The 20,329-nt window shown below is 36.1% G+C and overlaps 1 long non-coding RNA gene across 1 annotated transcript in view; it reads right to left on the bottom strand.

The window, feature by feature from the left end:
• Positions 1-20,329, bottom strand: part of LOC147916835 (uncharacterized) — a 96,717-nt gene that overhangs the window by 31,707 nt on the left and 44,681 nt on the right. The window lies entirely within an intron of this gene.

Here is a 20,329-nt window from a genome sequence, read left to right on the forward strand (position 1 = left end):
CAGGGGAAGTCATGGGCTGTGCTCTCTGTTCAAGTGCCAGTGTACATAGGGCTGTTGAATGGGCTATGCAGCTTCCCATGTGCTCTGGTTAGGTTCCCTTGTAGTACAGGCTGAAGGCTGTATTCAGCAATGAGTGGGGCTATAAATTAGATTCTCTGCCTGGGTGCAGTGGGAGAAGCAACTCTAAAGCCAGTAAAGCTCTTTGTTGTCTTAACTCAAGCTAACCCATATCCCATGTTCCCTCACTGAACAGGGGAACTGACTGTGTTCTGCAAACTATCGGCTCTGCTCACTAGGAGCTACCCTTAGCCTTGGCCATGGATTAATCACCCTGCCTGTCCATAGCATGGGAATGCTCCATGCCTGGTACTAGCTTTGCTTTGGAGGCGATCAGCTCTCTCCACCCATCCCTCAGCTCAAGTGCTGCTGGGTCCCACAGCTTTTAGGAGTTGCTGCCAGTCCTTCTCATCAGATGGGGCTGTAAAACACTCTCCATGGTGGGTGGGACTATATCTCAGCTCCCTTGCCTGGACAGGAGGGAGAGGTGCCACTTTGGGCTACTCTCAATTTCCCAAACATGGCCTTCTGTCTTTCTTAAGGCAAATGCAAAATGTTACTTTCAAGTACTATCATTCTAAATATAAGGTCTTTGTAAAATCGTGCCTGGCTGACAAATTGAAGCACATGCTCACATTAAACATTATACCATGAGATTTTTTTCCCCTGGCATATTACATTTCCTTGTTAATACATTCAAAATGCCTGCTTTGAACTGAGGATTTTCAAATTCATCTGACCTATCATTCATTTAATAAGCTGTTTTGTTAGTTAAAAATTTAATGGAATTAAATTTATAATTTCCTGGAAACTATTAATAAGTGCTATTTGGTTGGATGGATGACATACTAAAATTTAACAATAGTGGTATTGAGATGAGTCAGAAATGACTTTATAGAGACTAGAGGAAAGCTCACTAGTTGTTAAGATCTCAGTGCCATTACCGTGTTCTTTAGACTTAAAAATTAAGAAACATTTTTTTTCAGGGCATCCAGAACTGATCAGGGTTAGGGTAACTGGCTTCCTCTAACATGGCCAGAAAACACTTAAATTGAAATCAGAAAGTTCAGTTATTCATAATTTTGGTCACAAATGCAAAGTAGCTTAGAAACTAAAGCTACCTAGTGAACTGGGCCCTCTCCAGGGAAGTTTATATGCTAAGCCAGGTCATAATTAGAAGGTGGCTTGGTGACTGTGGAATCAGAACAAGATGAGTTGCTTGGATGATCTAATATCATCAGTTCTATGCAATTCCTGATATGGAGAAACATTGCCCAAATGAATTCACATTACCTGGTCAAGATATGTGCTCTCCTGAATACTGCAGGAGACACACTGACAGCCCCTTTTGTTTTATATTTTTCTTAAAGAGAGTAAGCTACAATGTGTTAGAGATGTGTTCTCCAAATTATAATCACAATCCAGTTATGCCTTTCTGAGACAACATCCTGGACATCTTAGCTATGTTTAGCATCACATTTTTACAGAAAATTTCTCAGGTTATTTCTGCATCTGGTTAATCTTATCCATGTTTCTCTATTTGTGAATACCTTTATTCTTAAGTCTTATTAGCAACTTTTGTAGTTGTCTATTGCTGCATAACAAATTACCTCAAACCTTAGTGGCTTGAAAGTACAACATTTACTATCTCATAGTTTCTATGGATCCGGAATCCTGGAGTGGTTTAGCTGGATGGTTTTGTCTCAGATTGTCTCATGAGGTTTCAGTCAAGGTGTTGGCTGGAGTTACAGTATATGAAGAATTGATTGAGACTCAGGGATCTGGTTCTAAGGTCACTCATGTGGCTGTTGGCAGGATGATTAAGTTTTTCACTGTATGGGCTACTCACAATATGGCTTTCCCCAGAGCCAGTGATGAGAGGGGGCGGGGAGAGAGATAGAGAGAGAGAGACAGAGCAAAACAGAAACCACAGTTTTGTATAACCTAATCTCAGAAGTGACATACTATTAATTTTGATCATATTCTGTTGGTCACATAGACCAATCCTGCTACAATATGAGAGGGAACAAAAAGGTGTGAATATCAAGATTTGAGGATCATTGAAGGCTATCTTGGGGGGTGGTTGCCCACAGTTTGCCCGCTTGTCCCCAATGATTCATACCCCTTGCACATTCAAAATGTAATCACCCTCTCCCAAGGCCCACACAAGCCTCATCTCATTAGAGCCTCAGCTTATAATCTAGAATCTCATCTTATGAATCAGGTCCAGGTATGGATAAAGTTCCTTGGATGTAGTTCTATATGTACAGCTTCCTCAGTACTGTTCATCTTCATTTGTAGGCCTGTGAGCTAAAGAGATGAGTTATCTGTTTCCACATACCCGATATACAGAGGTGAGACAGGCATTGGATAACCACCATAGATATTGCTAATAAGAAAGGGGAAAAATAAAAGATACATAGGAGTCTTTGGTACCTATAAGTTCTTAAATCCAGCCAGAAAAACAATGGAAATTTCTTGATCAGGATTCTGTCCTACTCTTACCCAGGAGTTATTCTCCATGGACCGTGGCTCTTTTTTGGTTCTACCTTGAGACATACTTTCTGCTTCATGAAAGGTAGCACATATTTACAGCTAAGTAGTCTTCTGAGGAGTGTGATTTCTGCTTGCAGAAGTTTGGTGGTCCAAAGGTCTCTTGTTATTTGCACTGTCTTTGTTCCTTTCATTCTAAGCTGGCAGTGTTTCTGCCAATATAATTCTTATAAAAACATTATAGGTCTTCTGTTCATCTTTTGAGAGATATTTCATTAGGCAAAAGCCACCCCCAAAAGTCTCTTTGAGATAAGCCCTTCTCTATCATGGTATTCTTCTGAAACAACAAAGGTTGACCCCCCTATAAGCTTCTTCAACCGCTCTCACTTGATTGAGAGGATTTGTGAGGCATCCTTTTAGAAAGAACCTTTTGCCTAAGGCATAAACTGATCTTTCTGAGGTCTTATAGGCACACCTTAACTTCATCTTTATATATGCTTTCCTCCAAGTTCCCTGGAGATGTTCTTTGCTTGGAAGCCATTTCTTAATATTACCATTGTTTGACATCTAACAGACACTGGGAATCTTGGAGCTAAGACTTGTTTAGATTATAAGATTTTGCTTAACAGCTCCCTCCCCCTTTTTTTAGCTTAGCTTTTCCTTATTACATTTTATTCTAAACAGTAAGAAGAAACTAAGTGGCACTTTCAATACTCTAGTTGGAAATCTTAGCTAAGTCATCCAGTTCATTATGTACATTTTCTACCTTCCACATTTCTGCAGGTAGCTGTTTAGCTAAACTTTCTGTCACTAGATAACAAGGATTCTCTTTCTGCTAGTTTCTAGTAAGATTTTCCTCACTTTCTTTTAAGTCCTCACCTCCAGCTTCCACAAAAGTAAAAATTCTATGAACAGTGTGTTCAAGGTACCTTGAAACCTCACTAGCCCTCTCCTCAAAATCCTTACAATTTATTCAGCTCCATTCATTGCCTAGTTCCAAAGCCACTCTTACATTTGAAGTTTTTATTATGTCAACACTGCATTTCTTATATCAAAATATGTATTTGCTATTTATGGCTGTATAACAAGTACACAAAACTTAGCTTTTTAAAACAACAAATATTTGTTATCTCACAGTTTGTGTGTGTGTGTGTGTGTGTGTGTGTGTGTGTGTTAGGAATCTTGGAGTCTCTTAGCTGGTTGGGTTTGGCTCGGGATCTCTCATAAGGTTGCAGTCAAGGTATTGGCCAGAATTATAGTTTTTGAAAACCTAACTGAGGCTGAAGAATTCACTTCTAAGTTCTCCCATGTGATTTGGCAAAAGGCTACAGTTCTTAACTACTGGGCTTCTCTCATAGGGTTTCTCACAAGCTGGCTTCCTCTAGAACAAATGATGAAAGAGAGAGAGAGAGAGAAAAGCTAGTCTTTTATAGCCTAATCTTGGAAGTACATACCATCATTTCTGTAATAATCTATTGGCCATACATTCCAACCTTAGTAAAATGTGGAAGGAGATTACACAAAGTTGTGAATATCAGCAGGAGGCTGGGATCATTGGGGACTATAGGAGGCTGGCTATCACAGCTATTGTGAGTGCTGTTTATTCAAATAGAGTGGTTAAAATATGGCCCCTATTCTGGAAAAAAAGATTGGCAGTTTCTTAAAAAAAACACAAAAACAAAATATATACTTACCTTATGACCCAGTAATCACATACCTGGACATTTATTCCAGAAATGAAAATATATGTCCACACAAAAAAATATGCATGATTGTTCATAGCAACACTATTTGTAATAGTCAAAAAATGGAAATGATCAATATGTCTTTCAGCATGCAAATGGTTAAACAAACTGTGGTATGTTCATACAATGGAATACTACTCAGCAATAAAAAGTAACAAACTACTGATATGTGCAACAACTTGAATGCACCTCAAGGGCATATACTGATGAAAAAAGTCAATCTCAAAGGTCACAAACTGTAGGATTCCATTTATATAGCATTCTTGAAATAAAAATATAGAATTGAGAATAGATTAGTGATTGCTAGGGTTTAGGGATAGTCGAGGGGAGAGAGTGGGTATGGCTCTGAGAGGGTAGTATGAGGGAAATCTTTGTAGTATGGAATAGTTATGTATCTTGGTTGTGGTGGTGGTCATATAAATCCACATCTGGGATAAAATGGCGTGAAACTATACACACACTTTGCACCAATGGCAATTCCCTATATTGCTATTACACTATAGTTATGTACAATGTAACCACGGGGGAAACTGGATAAAAGATACATGGGACCCCTCTGTACTATCTTGCAACTTGCTTTAAATATATAATTATTTCAAAATAAAAAGTTAAAAAATAAAACATGGCTCCTCAAGTCAGACAGGTTGTGTTCAAACTCCAGCTCTGTTACCTAACTGTGTACCTATCGATCCATTGCTTAACCTTTTTTTCTTAAGGAATTCCAGTTAATTTGTTAGGAAAATTTGTGGTGACAAAACTTTTATGCTGAGTCTAGTAAAAAACCAACTGGAAGTGAAAGCACATGAGGCTTGAAATTCTGCCTTCCTTTGCTTCTTACTTTTCAAATCTGTATAAAAAGGGGATGGAGAGGTGGTGTGGGAGAGGCGGAGGGGGCAGTAAGTTCCTTCCAGAATTAATTTTCAATGTGTAAGTCTTCACTTGTGCTATTCTTACCAGGGGGTGGCATTCTTTTTTGGGAGGAAGATCAGCCCTGAGCTAACATCTGTGCTAATCCTTCTCTTTTTGCTGAGGAAGACCGGCTCTGAGCTAACATCTATTGCCAATCCTCCTCCTTTTTTTCCCCAAAGCCCCAGTAGATAGTAGTATGTCATAGTTGCACATCCTTCTAGTTGCTGTATGTGGGACGCAGCCTCAGCACGGCCAGACAAGCGGTGTGTCGGTGCGCACCCGGGATCTGACCCCGGGCTGCCAGTAGCGGAGTGCGTGCATTTAACCGCTAAGCCACGGGGCTGGCCCCTGGGGTGGCATTCTTGAAATGTTTATTCTCTTTCTTGGGTACAGCCATGACATAAGCCTTTGATACTTACCTAAAGTATTGGTCACAGCTCTTATGTTATTCATCGTCCTCCTCCCCCATGGTTCTTATTTACTACTATTAATAGTTTCATTGTGTCCTATCTTAGACCTTAAATTACAGTTTCATTTCAAATCATTTACAGCTAAAAATCTCTCTGCCACCATCTTAGGCATGTGTATAAACAGTTACCATATATTTTTCTATTTATAATTCTTATTAATGATATTACTTCTTGCTTTTGGTCTTCTAATATTGATTTACAATCCAATATTTCCATTTCCAGAGGTCCTAAAGATAGAGTCATTGCATGTTTTCATGTGTGAAAGGAGGATGATACTCATAAGTGGGTACTTGCCTCAAAACACCTTCTCTTAAATAATCACTTTCCTCATTTTCAAATGAGGGATTATACTATCTTATTTAAAGACTTGCTATGGTGATCAAATGAGATAATGGATGTAGGGGTCATAGCACATTGCCTGTGTTGGCTTAAATAATGAATACATAGTAACTCTATATGCCAGTACCTGTTTCTTCCTCTGCTGTTGTTTCCCTTCAGATTTGTCCATGATCCTTCTGTTTTCTGCACTGCATCATAGTGGCATCCATCCAGTGTCTACAGTTGTGCCACATTTTCTGGGTGCTTTCACCTCCCATGGGTCCCATCACCCCTGATATTTCTTGTCCATTACTCTGTGCACATCAGATTCCACTGGGGACTGAAGCCAAATTGGAAAGAGGTCTTGCTTCCATTTTGTTCTTTTCAACTATTGCTTTATACTCCACAACAACAGAAGGTATTCTTTTTCCCTAAGACTCACTCCAGAGTCACAGGTCTATAGGGAATTGGATTGATTTCCCTACTTAGAGGGAAATCCTCACACTACTTAGAATATCCTCTGCCCTCAGGCAGCCAACCTGCGTTTTTGGACAGCAATTATGCATATCACTTCTATTTCATAGAGAATGAATTCCTTTATAGGAAGTTGCTCTGTTCCACAAGCAAATAGACTTCTTGTTCCAAAAGGACAAGGTTAATATGCCCCATTACAAAATTAGAAAGAAGCACTATTTTCTTTCTCTCCCTTTCTCATTTGTGTTCAGAAAATCCACTAATTGGACAATAGGTATTCTCTCTCTCTTTCTCTCTCTCTCACTTTCTTGAAATACCTAAATGATAGGTCATATGATAGAAAATTAGAAGCTATCCTAACCAAACAGCTGTATTATAGGAGACAGTAAGAGATAGGAGGCAATCCCCACTTCTAGGAACAATGAAGAATACATTTGCTTGTACTCTCCAGGCAGCCTCTCTCTCTGTCTCTCTCTGTCTCTGTCTCTCTATAAAATAAAATAATGTAGCAAAAAGAAATTTAGTGCAGCAAGCCCATTCCAATATACAATTACAAACAATATAGTAAAATACAATTAACTAAAATTTTATGTCTTTATTGTCATGTCAAAAATTAACATGCTATTTTCTCCAGTCTATGTGCTAGGTAAAGATTTAACCTCCTGCTAGCAGATACACAAATATTTTGTATAAAGGAAAAGCAAAGCACAACTTAGGCGAGTGTGACTGCATGCTGCAGATTTCAGTGAGCACCTTTTCTTTTGTTTAGCAGGGAAGGGTAATGTTACTCTGAAGACAGTCAAGGAGGTGCAATAGTTGCTAGCTCTGTGTGTTTGGCAGACTGCCAGCATCCCTGGCAGTGCAGTCTGCTAAATCTTTTTTTCTTATCATTTTTGCTCATGTGGACTGATGAATACAATACATAGAAACACAATCTTTTCAAAATTACACAGCATTTATTGTTCCTTACAGTGTTTTTGGCTGCTATCAACCAAAACTCTAGTTTCTGCTGACTTCCCATTTTAAATAACTCTTTTAAAATAATGTCTTAAATTTCACTTTCATGAAGCAGTTCCAAGGGAGGAAAAAATTTTCCCCTAAGAAATTTAGGTAAATATGGCTAGCAGCCAAAGAAGAAAATCTACTTTGCAAAGCAGTAGCCTGCCATTGCTTACATATTAAATCCATTATTATGAATTGGGCATTTAGGCACTCTTTCTCCCTTCAGTGCGTCTTGTAGCCATAGGCACTTGAAAATGCAGTGAATTAAAAGTTTTGGAGTTTCAGATTAGTTCATGGTCTGTGATGGGTGAGTCCAGAACTGATTTAGGAGGGCAAGGTAGGTTAATATCATTGATGTTTGCAAGATGGTTTCAATATTTCTTCTCATCAGCTTAGCTCATGCTCTATTATAAAATAATGAAATTATGCTGGAAATCATGTTCTTGTATCTATTTTAAATACAAATACAATGTTATAATTCTTCCCTGCCATAGAAAGGATGTAGCTTAGTCAGTAATTCATTTAGCTAGTATAATATATGAAATAATCCCTATTTGCATTTAAAATTTTTAAATCTGTAATGCTATATCAGATGTATCAAAGCAAGCGTAGACATTTGGAATACTATGTGGAGCATTACAATTTGTGAGGATGTCTTTTCTATCTTCATCTTCAAATATGAGGATACCTAACATTACAATAAATATTTTTTGTCCATTTAAAGATAATCTAAATATCCTATGAAGTTATAAGTAGAAACTCAGTAAAAGAAAAATATCCTTAATTTAAAGGAAACTATTTTTAATTGAAAAATTTGGAAAGAGAGTGTGATAATGAGATATTTATAGGTGTTAATGGAGCAATTTGTACAACGTAGGACAAAAGGACATTTCTTGTCGTTCATTGTCTCTTAGTAATATTTTCCTGACAGGAAGCTAAACTTAAATTATATAAATAAATTAAGCAAATACTAATGAAAAGTCTTCGCAGCAGTACACCATTGAACGCTGTAGCACTCAATCACTCTGGTTGCACCCTCCCATTCTTCCCTTTGGTGTAGAGAATATACTCACAGCACGCTCTCCCTAAATTAATCTCTTCATAGATGCTGCCCAAGTCTGTCGTCTCCACACCTGGAGCCCTTTAGAGCTTTGGTGTGGCAAGGGTTGAAGTGTAACATTACTCATCTTTACTCTTCCACTTCTCACATTCTCCATGAGGTCAAGCTCCTCCTTTGGAGTTCAGCATCCATTATATCTCTATGCCTTGGCCAAAACTTCAATGTTTTCAATCCCTCAAACTGCTGTCTTTTTCTGTGCCGATGGTGTTACTGTTGCTGCTCTGCTCCTGCTTAGAAGCATTCTGGGAAGGGAGCCAGCTCCAAATTTACATTGGTTATAAATCAGGCCATTCATGAATGGTACAGCATGGCCGAAAGTTCTCAAAACATTGCTTCCCTGAGAGTTACCACTTAGTCCTACAGATGCCCCCAGAGAGCTCTCTGTTTATGGGAAGTGTTCTTTCTACAATGTAAAATCTGAGAGCATTTCAGCTTGGGTGGGTAAGCCACCCAAGAACTGTGGCTTCCTGTATTTACAAAGTGGCCTGGGTGCTAGAGAGATGTTATAAATAATTCTATCACTTTCAATGATATCATGTTGTAAACACACTTTGTAACCTATGTGTGAATTGTTTTGTGACCCTTATTATACAGCTATATTGGGGTTTTTTTGTTTACCCCATCTGCTTATCATAGAATTTTATATATGTTCAGGATACACTGGCATCTTACTTGCATTATAAAAACACATATTATATTATTTTATTTATTACAGTTTTAAGTGGTAGATAATGTAACTCTCTGTGAAAATAACAGTATACCCAAATGTGTACATTTATTTAAGCTAAAAGTATAATGCTGGCTACCTGAAAACAACAGTAGCATCATTGTGAACGTCAACTGAGAGAAATATTCTTATCCGAGCAGTGGATTTGCTCTGGAATTCTAAAATAGGCCTTACTCTAAATAAATTCTTTCTAATGGATAAGCCCAATGTATCATGTAATAACTTGAGCTTTTTCTATTATTAGGATAAAAAAAGTAGTACTCTCTTATTTTTAATACAAGGACCTTCCACCCAAAGTGTGATTATTTGAGTAAGCCAGGATTCTGAATCTGATGCTTTTATTATCTTGTTTGAGTTACTAAATTATACAAGGGACTTCAGGATCATGGCCATTTTCCCCTATATTAGCTGTATATTGAGATCATGTTTTCTGGCATACCTAAGTCTTTTCTTCCCATTTATGATATAATTTGTATTCAGTGCCTAAAGATCCTTTCCCATATTTATCCTTATTTTACTCTGTCTGGTTTATATAATACCATTACTTTAAATGGTCAATTAAAAATTAATTTAACACAACTTGGATGTTATATGCTAGATGAATTTTCTTACAAATCAATATCAAGTAATATATTTGACTGTGTTTTTAGGATATGAGAGCCACAAAGGAGCACCAAGTTGGAGAAAAGTCTTCTTAGTTACTACATTTTCCTACTTTACTTCTTTCCCTCTCTCTCTCTGTCTCTCTCTCATTCTGTTCTGTCTCTTTTACTCTCACATATAAATTGCTTGGAGAACAGACTGAAATGTTTAATGTTAAATCACATAAAAATGCATAAATATATGCTACTTCAGATACATATTTTAAACAAAAATGGGAAACACATGCTAAACTTTTCCTGAGTCCACCTGGCTTACTCTCCTACAGCCCCTGATTTCTAAGTAGAACCTAACTTATTGCTATAAAATGTGGAAATATGGGAAATGGGCTTATCCCTGACTCCTCTGTTTTTCTCATGCCTTGTAAAACATATTGCCTTCTGAGGTCCTTGTAATCTCTGACTACATCTTCTACTTTACCTTGTCTATCATCGACCCGCTTCTCCAGACTGATCTCCTTCACTGTCCTCCAAACACATCAAGTGTGATACCACCTCAGGGCTTTGAAACTAACTTTTCTCTTTGCATGGAATATTCTTACCCCAGATGTATGTGTGGACTTCTCCCTCATCTCCTTCAACTCTTTTCCAAATATTCCCTTATCTGTGAAATATACCTTAACCTCCCTATTTAAAATTGTAACGGGCCCCTGTTTGGTTCTCTCCATCCTTCTTACTCTGTTGTAATTTTGTACCACTTTTTTCCTTATAAAATACCATATCATTTACTTACTCATTACATTGTTTATCTTCCCCCTCATTAGAGGGTAAGCTTCAGGAGAGCAGGTACTTTTGTCTTTTTTTTTTTTTTTCTACGTATGCATCCCCAAATCTTAGAACAGTGCCTGGCATGAAGCAGGCTCTTATTTATTGAATGAATAAATGTATGACATAACCAAAATTATGTTATTACTTTAACTAGAAAAGTATCTTACTTCTTGATATAGTCAGACCTTCTAATCTGCGGTTTAGATACTACCATCTCCTTAGATGGTGGAGATGGAGTTGGAGAACTTTTTAAAACTATGCATTTGCATAAAAAGCATACTAGCTTTACTTAGACTGAGTATTCTTAGGATGGTCTTGGTGGGGTGCACTGGTAGACACTGGAGTGGAGGCGACTAAAGCCACCCACTCATGTGTTCCCTGGGCATTAATTCCTCTGGTGACTGGGAGAGGAGAATCTTTATATTATTAAAATAGTGGTGCTTGTATGGGAATGTGGAGCATGTGACGTGTATGTGAGGGAGGTAGTGATGTTTAATGAAATGGTTGAACAAAATAATACATGTAAACATAACAGAAGGCCATAAAAAAGTTACTTTTCAGTGTAAACTGACTCTACTTTCTACTGATTTATAGTCTTTTATATACAGCTCTCCTTTTCAAATTCTTTTAAGTGTGTCCTTGATTTTTTTCCTTAAACCACTCTGAGGAGGTTTAGTTTTTTATGTTTGCTAAAGATGATATAAAGACACAGTGAAGTATATCCAAGTAATTTGGAAACTACACAGTACTATACAAATGCTATTTATTTTAATTATTATTATTTAGTGGCAATTATATTATGATTTAGTTAAGCTTTACTATATTGTTCTAGAATATTGTCAGTCTAGGAATGCTCATAGAAGTTCAATATCATTTGTGGTTGTACTTTCTCTTTGTAATCTATTTCCTGTGATATGTAAAGGGAAAGGCATTGGCAAGTTTAAAATTCTTTTCATTTTTCTTTCCCATGTTTGAGTAGCTATAGAATTACTGAATCCTATACAATCTCCCTCTCCATCTATCTACCTAGTTCTTACTCCAGAAATGAGAAACCAAGATCAATAGCTGTGTTTCATCTTTTCCTGAACCTCATCTACTGCCTAGGAATCTTGAAACCATAAGTGGGATGGAAAATTGAGTCCTGATAAAAATGTTTTTGATATTCTTTCTTCACATTTTCTCATTAAACATTATGGAGAAGAGGTTCACTAATGCTCACAGAATAGCTGATTGTGCCTGGAAGCAGTATTGTGGTTACAAGTACAAATTAGATCATCCTGGACTAGCTGTGATTTGCTCTTTCAGCTACTATGAATGACTATGGCAAAATAATTTTTTATTAATTTGAATAAATAAATCAGTTAGAAAATTACTTTAAAAATAGTGACTTTGGCATTGCAACACCATTTCAATTGAAATGAGTACAATAGTATGACAAGAGCCACATGATCGCCAACAGCCCTTGTCTTTTTAAATTGTGAATTCACATATTTGGGAAGCAATTAATATATCTAGAGCTAAATACATTAATATATTGAGTAAACATTTTGCCTACTCCATTTCTCATCTCTGCCATAATCAGGTTCACGATGTAAAAGGCAACACTTTTTAAAAATTGCTTTTTGGCAAAATAGGTAAATTGATGACATGTCTAGAAGATGGGCTCATTTCTAGGGTAGGAATAACAGAGGAACAAGATATGTGGCTAAGACATGCATAACATTTTGAAAAAGATTCTCTAGCCATTTCATGGCTCTGTAAGTGTTTCAAACATGGGGAAATCATACCTTGTCTATTTTCAGTACTGTTCTTCTTCGGGAAAAAGGAACACTTCTTTTGTCACATATTTTTATATGGAAGCATACTAACCCCATACAGCAAAACAGCTCTTCCTTGGAGTGCCTAGACACATTTTTTTTTTCTTGAAATATAATGGATAAGTTTAAGGAATGTCATACAATCACAACATGACCTTTAAGGATCAAAATACATATCTTTTAGCACAATATAAATTAAGTAATAACACCTCAAATCGTATATTAGAAAAGCTTATTATTTTCTTCCTTGTCTAGCCTTATAATCATTCTCTTTTAAGATGAATTGTGGTTCACCAAATGTACTGAGTTCTGAGAAAGTACATGACAACTGAATATACATACACATCCTTTCATCTGCCAAATGCTGCCTTCAAAAAGTATTAAAGACTACCAATATATAAATTTATTTTATTAATTATATTCAAAAGTTAGAGGAAGGAGAGTAGATATATATTTTTAGTCGATGGTAGTTAAAAGCTTAGGCTGTGGAGATGGGCAGACCTCGATCAGTTTGATTCTACCCTTTATTACTTGTATGAGAATGGTTACATTCTGATACATGCCTACAAATATGAAATACCCCATAATATAAGCCAATCTTTCATTCTACAAAGGAGAGAATCTTTTTTGTTTTGCTGAGGAAGATTTGCCCTGAGCTAACATCTGCTGCCAAGTTTCCTCTTTTTTTGCTTGAGGACGATTAGCCCTGAGCTAACATCTGTGGCCAGTCTTCCTCTATTTTGTATGTGGGTCACTACCACAGCATGGCTGATGGAGTGGTGTAGGTCTGTGCTCAGGATCCAAACTTGTGAACCCAGGCCACCGAAGCTAATTGCACTGAACTTAACCACTATGCTGTGGGGCCAGCCCAAAGGAGAGAATTTTTTTAATTGGTCAATTTAACTGTAAAATCTTTCAAAAGTGTAGATGAAATATTCAAATATCTGCAAATTACTTCATACATTAATTTAAATGTATATTTATAATAAAAATTATATAAAACATCTTAATTTAAAACATTACTTGATCTTTCCTTAGATTTCATGAAACACATTTATTTGCATCCTTCATTTGCATCTTGAGACCTCAGGAGCTTTATCTTCTTTGAGCCTTTGAGTCATCTAAAACAATTTTCCAGAGAACATTACTCTGTTTGAAATACTCAAATTTATAAATCTACGGGTGATGTTATCACTGGAAAATTTATTTCACAAATGTTGTCCCAGAAAATTAGGTCATTCTCACCCACTCATTTATTCTCTAGGTGTATATTCATGATCTCCATCAAGTAACCACTTGCTTTGATACAGTGATTTTCAAAATGTTTGTTTAAAATTACAGCCAATAGTTAATCATTGCGAGATAATATCCCCAGGAATAGGTTACTAAATTGATGTTACATTTCTTTGCCTTTTTCTTTTAAACTCATATAGATGAATTCTACAATTGGCCCACACTAGAATTGAGTGAATCTTCCCTAAGCATGGCAATCAAAATAAAATAATTTAGAACACATCTGGTAAAATGACTAAATTTGTAAGGAATCAAATATAAGGTGACTATCTATTTTCTAAGTAATACGTAACAAAAGTCCTTCTCTTATAATTGGGTATATCCATTAAATTTGTATGTCTCCAGTTTTTGTTTTGTTTTGTTTTGTCAAATTAGGGGGTAATAATGTTACTGATCTTTCTGGAAAGTAATAAGGTTTCAATTAACAGTGTGCTTAGTTTAATGCCTGGCTTGCACATGGTTAGTACTTCACACATGGCAAATAAATGGTAACCTCTTATATTTATGAAAAGAATCACCAATTTTTGTATTGTATTTTTTCATTTATATTAATTATTAAAAGGTCTGTTAAAAGACATATACACAAATAATGCATCTATACATAATGGCAGGCCATGTAGATAAATTAATCATTTTATATCTATTTATAAACTCAATGAAGTAAAAAATTAAAATATGATGATGCATTATGCATCAACTAACATAAAACATATATTTGTCATTTTTTAATTTTGTTTAAAATGTATTTACAAGGGAAAATCATGTTTATAACCATATACTAATTTCTGATTTACATGTTATGTATAGATTTTTTTGCTATTCCTGCCTTTCATATAATTGTGGGTCTTAGTTTTCACACAAGTTAGTTCTAGAAATTCATTTATAAACTAGAAGTTGGTAACTTGGAATATGTTTAGCTGTAAAGGCAATGTGATTGAAAGTGTTTAGAGTTCCAGAATAGTCTTTCAAAATCTGCTCAATCCATATTATTATCAAAATAGTGTCTGTGATGAAAAATTACAGAAAACAGTAGTGTAGAAATTAAAGAAAATGGAATAAGAAATAGATACTCATGTTCAAAACTATGCCTGAAAAAAAGACAAGTTTAATTAGTGGACAGGGAAGTGGAAAAAAATAGAAAATTTTGTGACTGTTCTAAAGCAGGCTTCTCAGCATGTCTATGAGCTTGAGAGACTGCTGACGTTGAGTTTTATGACAAATTTCATCTCAAAATGTATTACCTTTTCTACACTAGTATTGATAGATCCTTAGCTCAATCCTAAGGTTGGTAAAAAAGCACAGTACTTAAATTCTAATATTGTTTATGCCATTACATACATGTGTTTCTTCATTTGTCACATGCTTCTTGGGCTTCTGCTCTGTGCCCCGGCACTTGACTAGGCATTAATAATAGTAATTCCAACAGGAATAAGCCAGTCCCTACACTCACAAAACTCAGACTAATAGGAGGAGATCGACAGATGTTTAAATTCATAGATTCTAGGGCCGGCCCTGTGGCTTGGTGGTTAAGTGCGCGCGCTGCGATGCTGGCGGCCCGGGTTCGGATCCCGGGTGCGCATCGAGGCACCACTTCTCCGTTCATCCTGAGGCCGAGTCCCACATACAGCAACTAGAAGGATGTGCAGCTACGACACACAACTATCCACTGGGGCTTTGGGGGGAAAAAATAAAATAAATAAAATCTTAAATTCATAGATTCTATAGTGTTAACAGTGCTATAATACAAACATGAACAGATGGGTGTACAAGGGAGGAAGTGGTCACCTATGGGCCATTGAGAGCAGAGGATGCTAGTCATAGGTGCCAGGACACAGTATTCTGTACTGTGATGAGATACACAGCTGGAGAGGAAGGCTGGGACAAAATCTTGGGGGACGTTTACACTATACCAAGATTTTAGAAAGTTTATCTTATTGGCAACACGGAACTATTAAAAGGTTTTGATCAGGAAAACACTCTTGTAGTTATGTCAGCTTTTAGTTCTTTATAAAATAAAGGAGATCAATGTGATATTTTCTATCTCTTTGTTCCAAAATTTTGTGGTGTAGCCCAATTGAGTCCTTATTTTGTCTAACAAAAGGGAAAGTTGAAAGAGAGAGAGAGAGACTGAAGGATATGATTTAAATGTGTCAACTGCTTATGTCAACCAAGGAAAACTTCACTGCTATTTGGAGTAGCCAAGAAGTGGAGATATGGAGCAATGTGAGGGGTTCATTTTCAGTCATTTATTTAAAATAACTATTTTACAAGAACCTATTCTTTGTGAAGGAGCTTTTACTGAGTTTTCAGTGGGATGATGATTTTTGCTTTTTACTAGCACTTGGTAGCTTTATTAGAAAACAAATTGGAAAACTATGAAGTTGATCCTAGTCCTACCTCCAAACTTTGGCTTAGAATATGGGGTTTTAGATGTTGAAGATGTAGCAGTAAATGTGAAAGATTATGGTCTCTATTAGAATTTATAATCTTGCTGGGGGTGGAGAGATGAACAAGCAGTAATTAAATATGGACATGAATAACATTCACCACATTAGGTCTTTATAGGGTAGATAGATTTAGCAAGTAAAAATATAAGACACTAATTTAAATTTGAATTTCAGATAATAATGAATAATTATATAAAAAACATAATAAATTTATTTGTTGATTATCTGAAATTCACATTTAACTGGGCATATTTTTTTGCCTGGAAAAATTTTTCCTAGGTTTTCATAATTTTTCAAATGGGTTAATAAAATTAGGTAATTTTAGTTACTGAATTTTTTTTTATTTCTTCTCTTCCTTGGGGAAGAATTAATTCCAAAAATTATTGTTCAAAACTAGAGCATCTTTCTTCAGTGGTGTTTTAACATCTGAGATTAAGCCCACTTCATAATTATGGCCCTTACATCTTTTTTTTTATCCACTAAGATTATTCTATGATATTCCATGATTATTGCTTTGTTTTCATAGGAGAAGGACTACTCTATACATTACCCAGGACTTCTTGAAAACTCAGAAAGCCCATTTCAACAACTGTGTGCTTGTTACTATACAGAAACATTTTTATAATATCCCCTAAAACATAACAGCATTTTAAACCATTATTTATTGTTGCTAGTTTATACTTACAACTTTGCAGATTTTATAGTTGAAATTCATTTTGTCTTTTTATTGTTCTCTAAATGCATAGGGTTGACTCAGATTCTTTTCTAATTCAGCTAATGTCACAGTGATTCCTCTCTCTGTTCGGAGGGATCTTATTGACCTTTCAGAATGTGGTGGTAATGCTGGTTTCTCACCAGTGGTTGGATCCTCCATTGGAAGAGAGTGATGGAAGGGGAGCTGTAAGATTGATCCTCATCCACACTCCAAACTTTTGGTGGTAATTTTGGGTGATTTGTCTCATGAGGTATATAGCCTGGACCTCAGCAGTAGAGGCCCCATAGAAGCGTTCCTCTCTCATTTTTACATCTCTTGTAGACACAAGTGCAAAAGAAGCCCTCACTAAATGGCAAGACTCTTGTTAAATTTGATTCATCTGAGAAAATCTAAAAATTAATATATATTTAGTACACAGTTTATTGCTAATAAATTGACACCACCTTAAAAGAGCTTAAATTCTCACTGAGAAGATCAAGACTTGAGCCTTGGGGATTACTCACAGAAGGAGATGAGAGCAAAGAGCAAAGATAGGTTAGACGTTTCAAGAAAAAAATACAGCAAGATAAATAGTACAAAAACCTCAAAGAAGATTAAAACATGTCAATGGGTTAACCAAAAATTAAGGAAAGTTTGATCACTTAATCTGCTGGAATTTAAATTTGTGTTATAGGGATTAAGGAGAGATTGTGTAGAACTATGGAATACAGACCATTTTGGAAGTTTGAAATCAAAAAAGAAAAGACAATAACTTAAATGTTAAACAATGATTTGTTTGAAGTTTTGAAGTAGGTGCAATAGCTATCTGTGATTAAAAGTAGAGGGTAACAATCAAAGGATAAATGACCAAAAGAACTGAGATAGCAGTGGGGGCTATAGCAAGTCTAGAAGAAAAAACAAGCACAAGCATTGGAAAAGTGGAATACACATGTTCTTCCAACAGAGAGAAGTAAGGGTATGACAGTGATGAATATTTTGAAATACGCAGAGAGCTGTTGAAATAAGTAACACCACATGGTTCAAGTCTTCTGGCAACATCTGCTTTAGAGAAAATAAAGGAGGGGTTTTGGCTTATGGAAAAGAGAGATGGGTGTAGGCCTTGTAGAGACATCACCAGAAAACCAATACAAAATAATTAAAGGAATACCAATTGCTAAGAAAGTCTGGTTGAAATCAGGTATCAAAATTTACAACAAGGCAGTTCTTCTGCCTTTTGCCAAATATATTAACACTAACAAAAAATGGTGGTAGGAATGATTTCAGGATCAAAGATTAGCAAGCTTGGAAGATTGGGGATGGGAATAGTGACAGAGGGGAGGGAAAGAACCTCAGGAAGACAGGCTGTTAGTGAAGGCAGCAATGATAGAACTAAACTGAATCTTAGTAACAGTAGTGACTAAAGCATAGTCAGAAGTAAGCTAGAGAAGTAAATGAGATAGAGAAATATGTGATATTGAGATTTTGATGTGGATGATGTGGAAGTTTAATAGTTTAATGAGAATGGGATTGATATCACCTAAGAAGGTTCAAGATTTTGAAGATGGAGAGATACTAGGTGACAAGTTCTATGTTAGAAGTCAGACAGTGTAGCAAATGAGCTAAAGAAACTGAGTTTCAAGGTGTCATATGAGCCGACAACACTGGTTTCAAAATGTCAATAACAATAGATAATAAGAAACATTCTAACCTAAATGCTGGAGTCAAGAAGAAGACTGGGTGATTTGGATTTTTTAATCATTATAGATGAAATGTTTTCTACAAACTGCAACCAAAAGCAATTTTGCCTTATAGCAAAATACTGCCTGAGCCTCAGCTATTAAGTTAGATTTTATATGCTGAGTAATGTTTAATACAACAAGATTTCAGTAAAATACTGTAACCACAAGGATGTGATTTGTATGCATATTTCGGAAATAGAAGGATTGAACAGAAATATAAAAGGACTGCCAATGGTCATAGATTAAAAATTACATCAAGAAAATTTTACTGGACACATTTGCAATGCAATTCTGAAGAGAAGTCCAGTCAGTGTGACACTCTTATCCATATTTTATCCTGAACTACATCATAGAGCTTGTCATCATTCCAAAACTGCTAGTATTTATTCAAACTGCTTTAGCACATTTAATAGGTCCATTCCTCTCTCAAAACTTTTAATACCCTTGTAAGAACTGGTGGTCAGATAATCACTCCAGGTTATTTTACTTTTGTTCATGCTTCAGAAACTGTTCACTTCATTCTATAGACCTTGGTTACAGGTCCCTCTGCTTCTGATTGTATTCTTGCCTTTCTGCCCATCCCCACTGGATTTGAGGTGAAACATTGACCCATTGATTCTTAAACCTGCCCCTATAATATCTTCTCTTCTCCCTTGAAACCACCTTCAGTCTATTGCTTGGAAACTCAACCCTGGTCTGACTCTCTCTGAGACAAGGTGAATGTGTGTGTATGTGGGTACAGGTGCTTCTGAGTGGGTCTTGGTCATTTAAAATTTGTAGAAAGGAGATTTTTTTTTAATTTTATTTTGACAATAACAATTAATATGCACTCTACCCTCTTAAAAGATTTTTAAGTGTACAATACAGTATTGTTAACTATAGGCACTGTGTTTTATAGCAGATCTCCAGTTATTCATCTCAAATAACTGAAACGCTATACCAGTTGAACAACATCTCTTCATTTCCCCCTCCCTTCAGTTCCTGGCAACCACCATTCTACTCTCTGCTTCTATGAGTTTGACTATTTTAGACACCTCATATAAGTCAAATAATGCGGTATTTGTCCTTCCATGACTGGCGTATTTCGCTTATCATAATGTCCTCCAGGTTCATCCATGTTGTTGTGTATGGCAAGTTTTCCTTCTTTTTAAAAAAAATTTTTTTAAGGCTAGTCAAGTGAAGTACAGGGAGTGGAGAAGGAACAAAGAAATCTGTAACTAGCTGTGATCAATTAATTGTAAATACCACTGCACTTGGACCAGCCATTTCCTTCTTTTTTAAGGCTGAATAATATTACATTATTTGTATATGTGACGTTTTTTTTATCCATTCATCCACTCATAGACATTTAGGGTGTTTTCATATCTTGGCTATTGTGAATAATGCTGCAATAGACATAGGACTGCAGATATCTTTTTGATATCCAGATTTCAATTCTTTTGGATATATACCCAGAAGTGGAATGGCTAGATCATATGACAGAAAGGAGTTTAAAAGAAGTAGATAATGTGTTTTTTTCTCAGTCCTACTTTCTGTAGGACTGAGTATTTAGCTAAAAAGGAAACTGATTCAAGTACAGTGAGATAGTATGTGGTGA

This window comes from Ceratotherium simum, chromosome 6, assembly GCF_057802395.1.
Source record: "Ceratotherium simum simum isolate JZ-2026a chromosome 6, ASM5780239v1, whole genome shotgun sequence".
In the NCBI taxonomy this organism is placed as follows: Eukaryota; Metazoa; Chordata; class Mammalia; order Perissodactyla; family Rhinocerotidae; genus Ceratotherium; species Ceratotherium simum.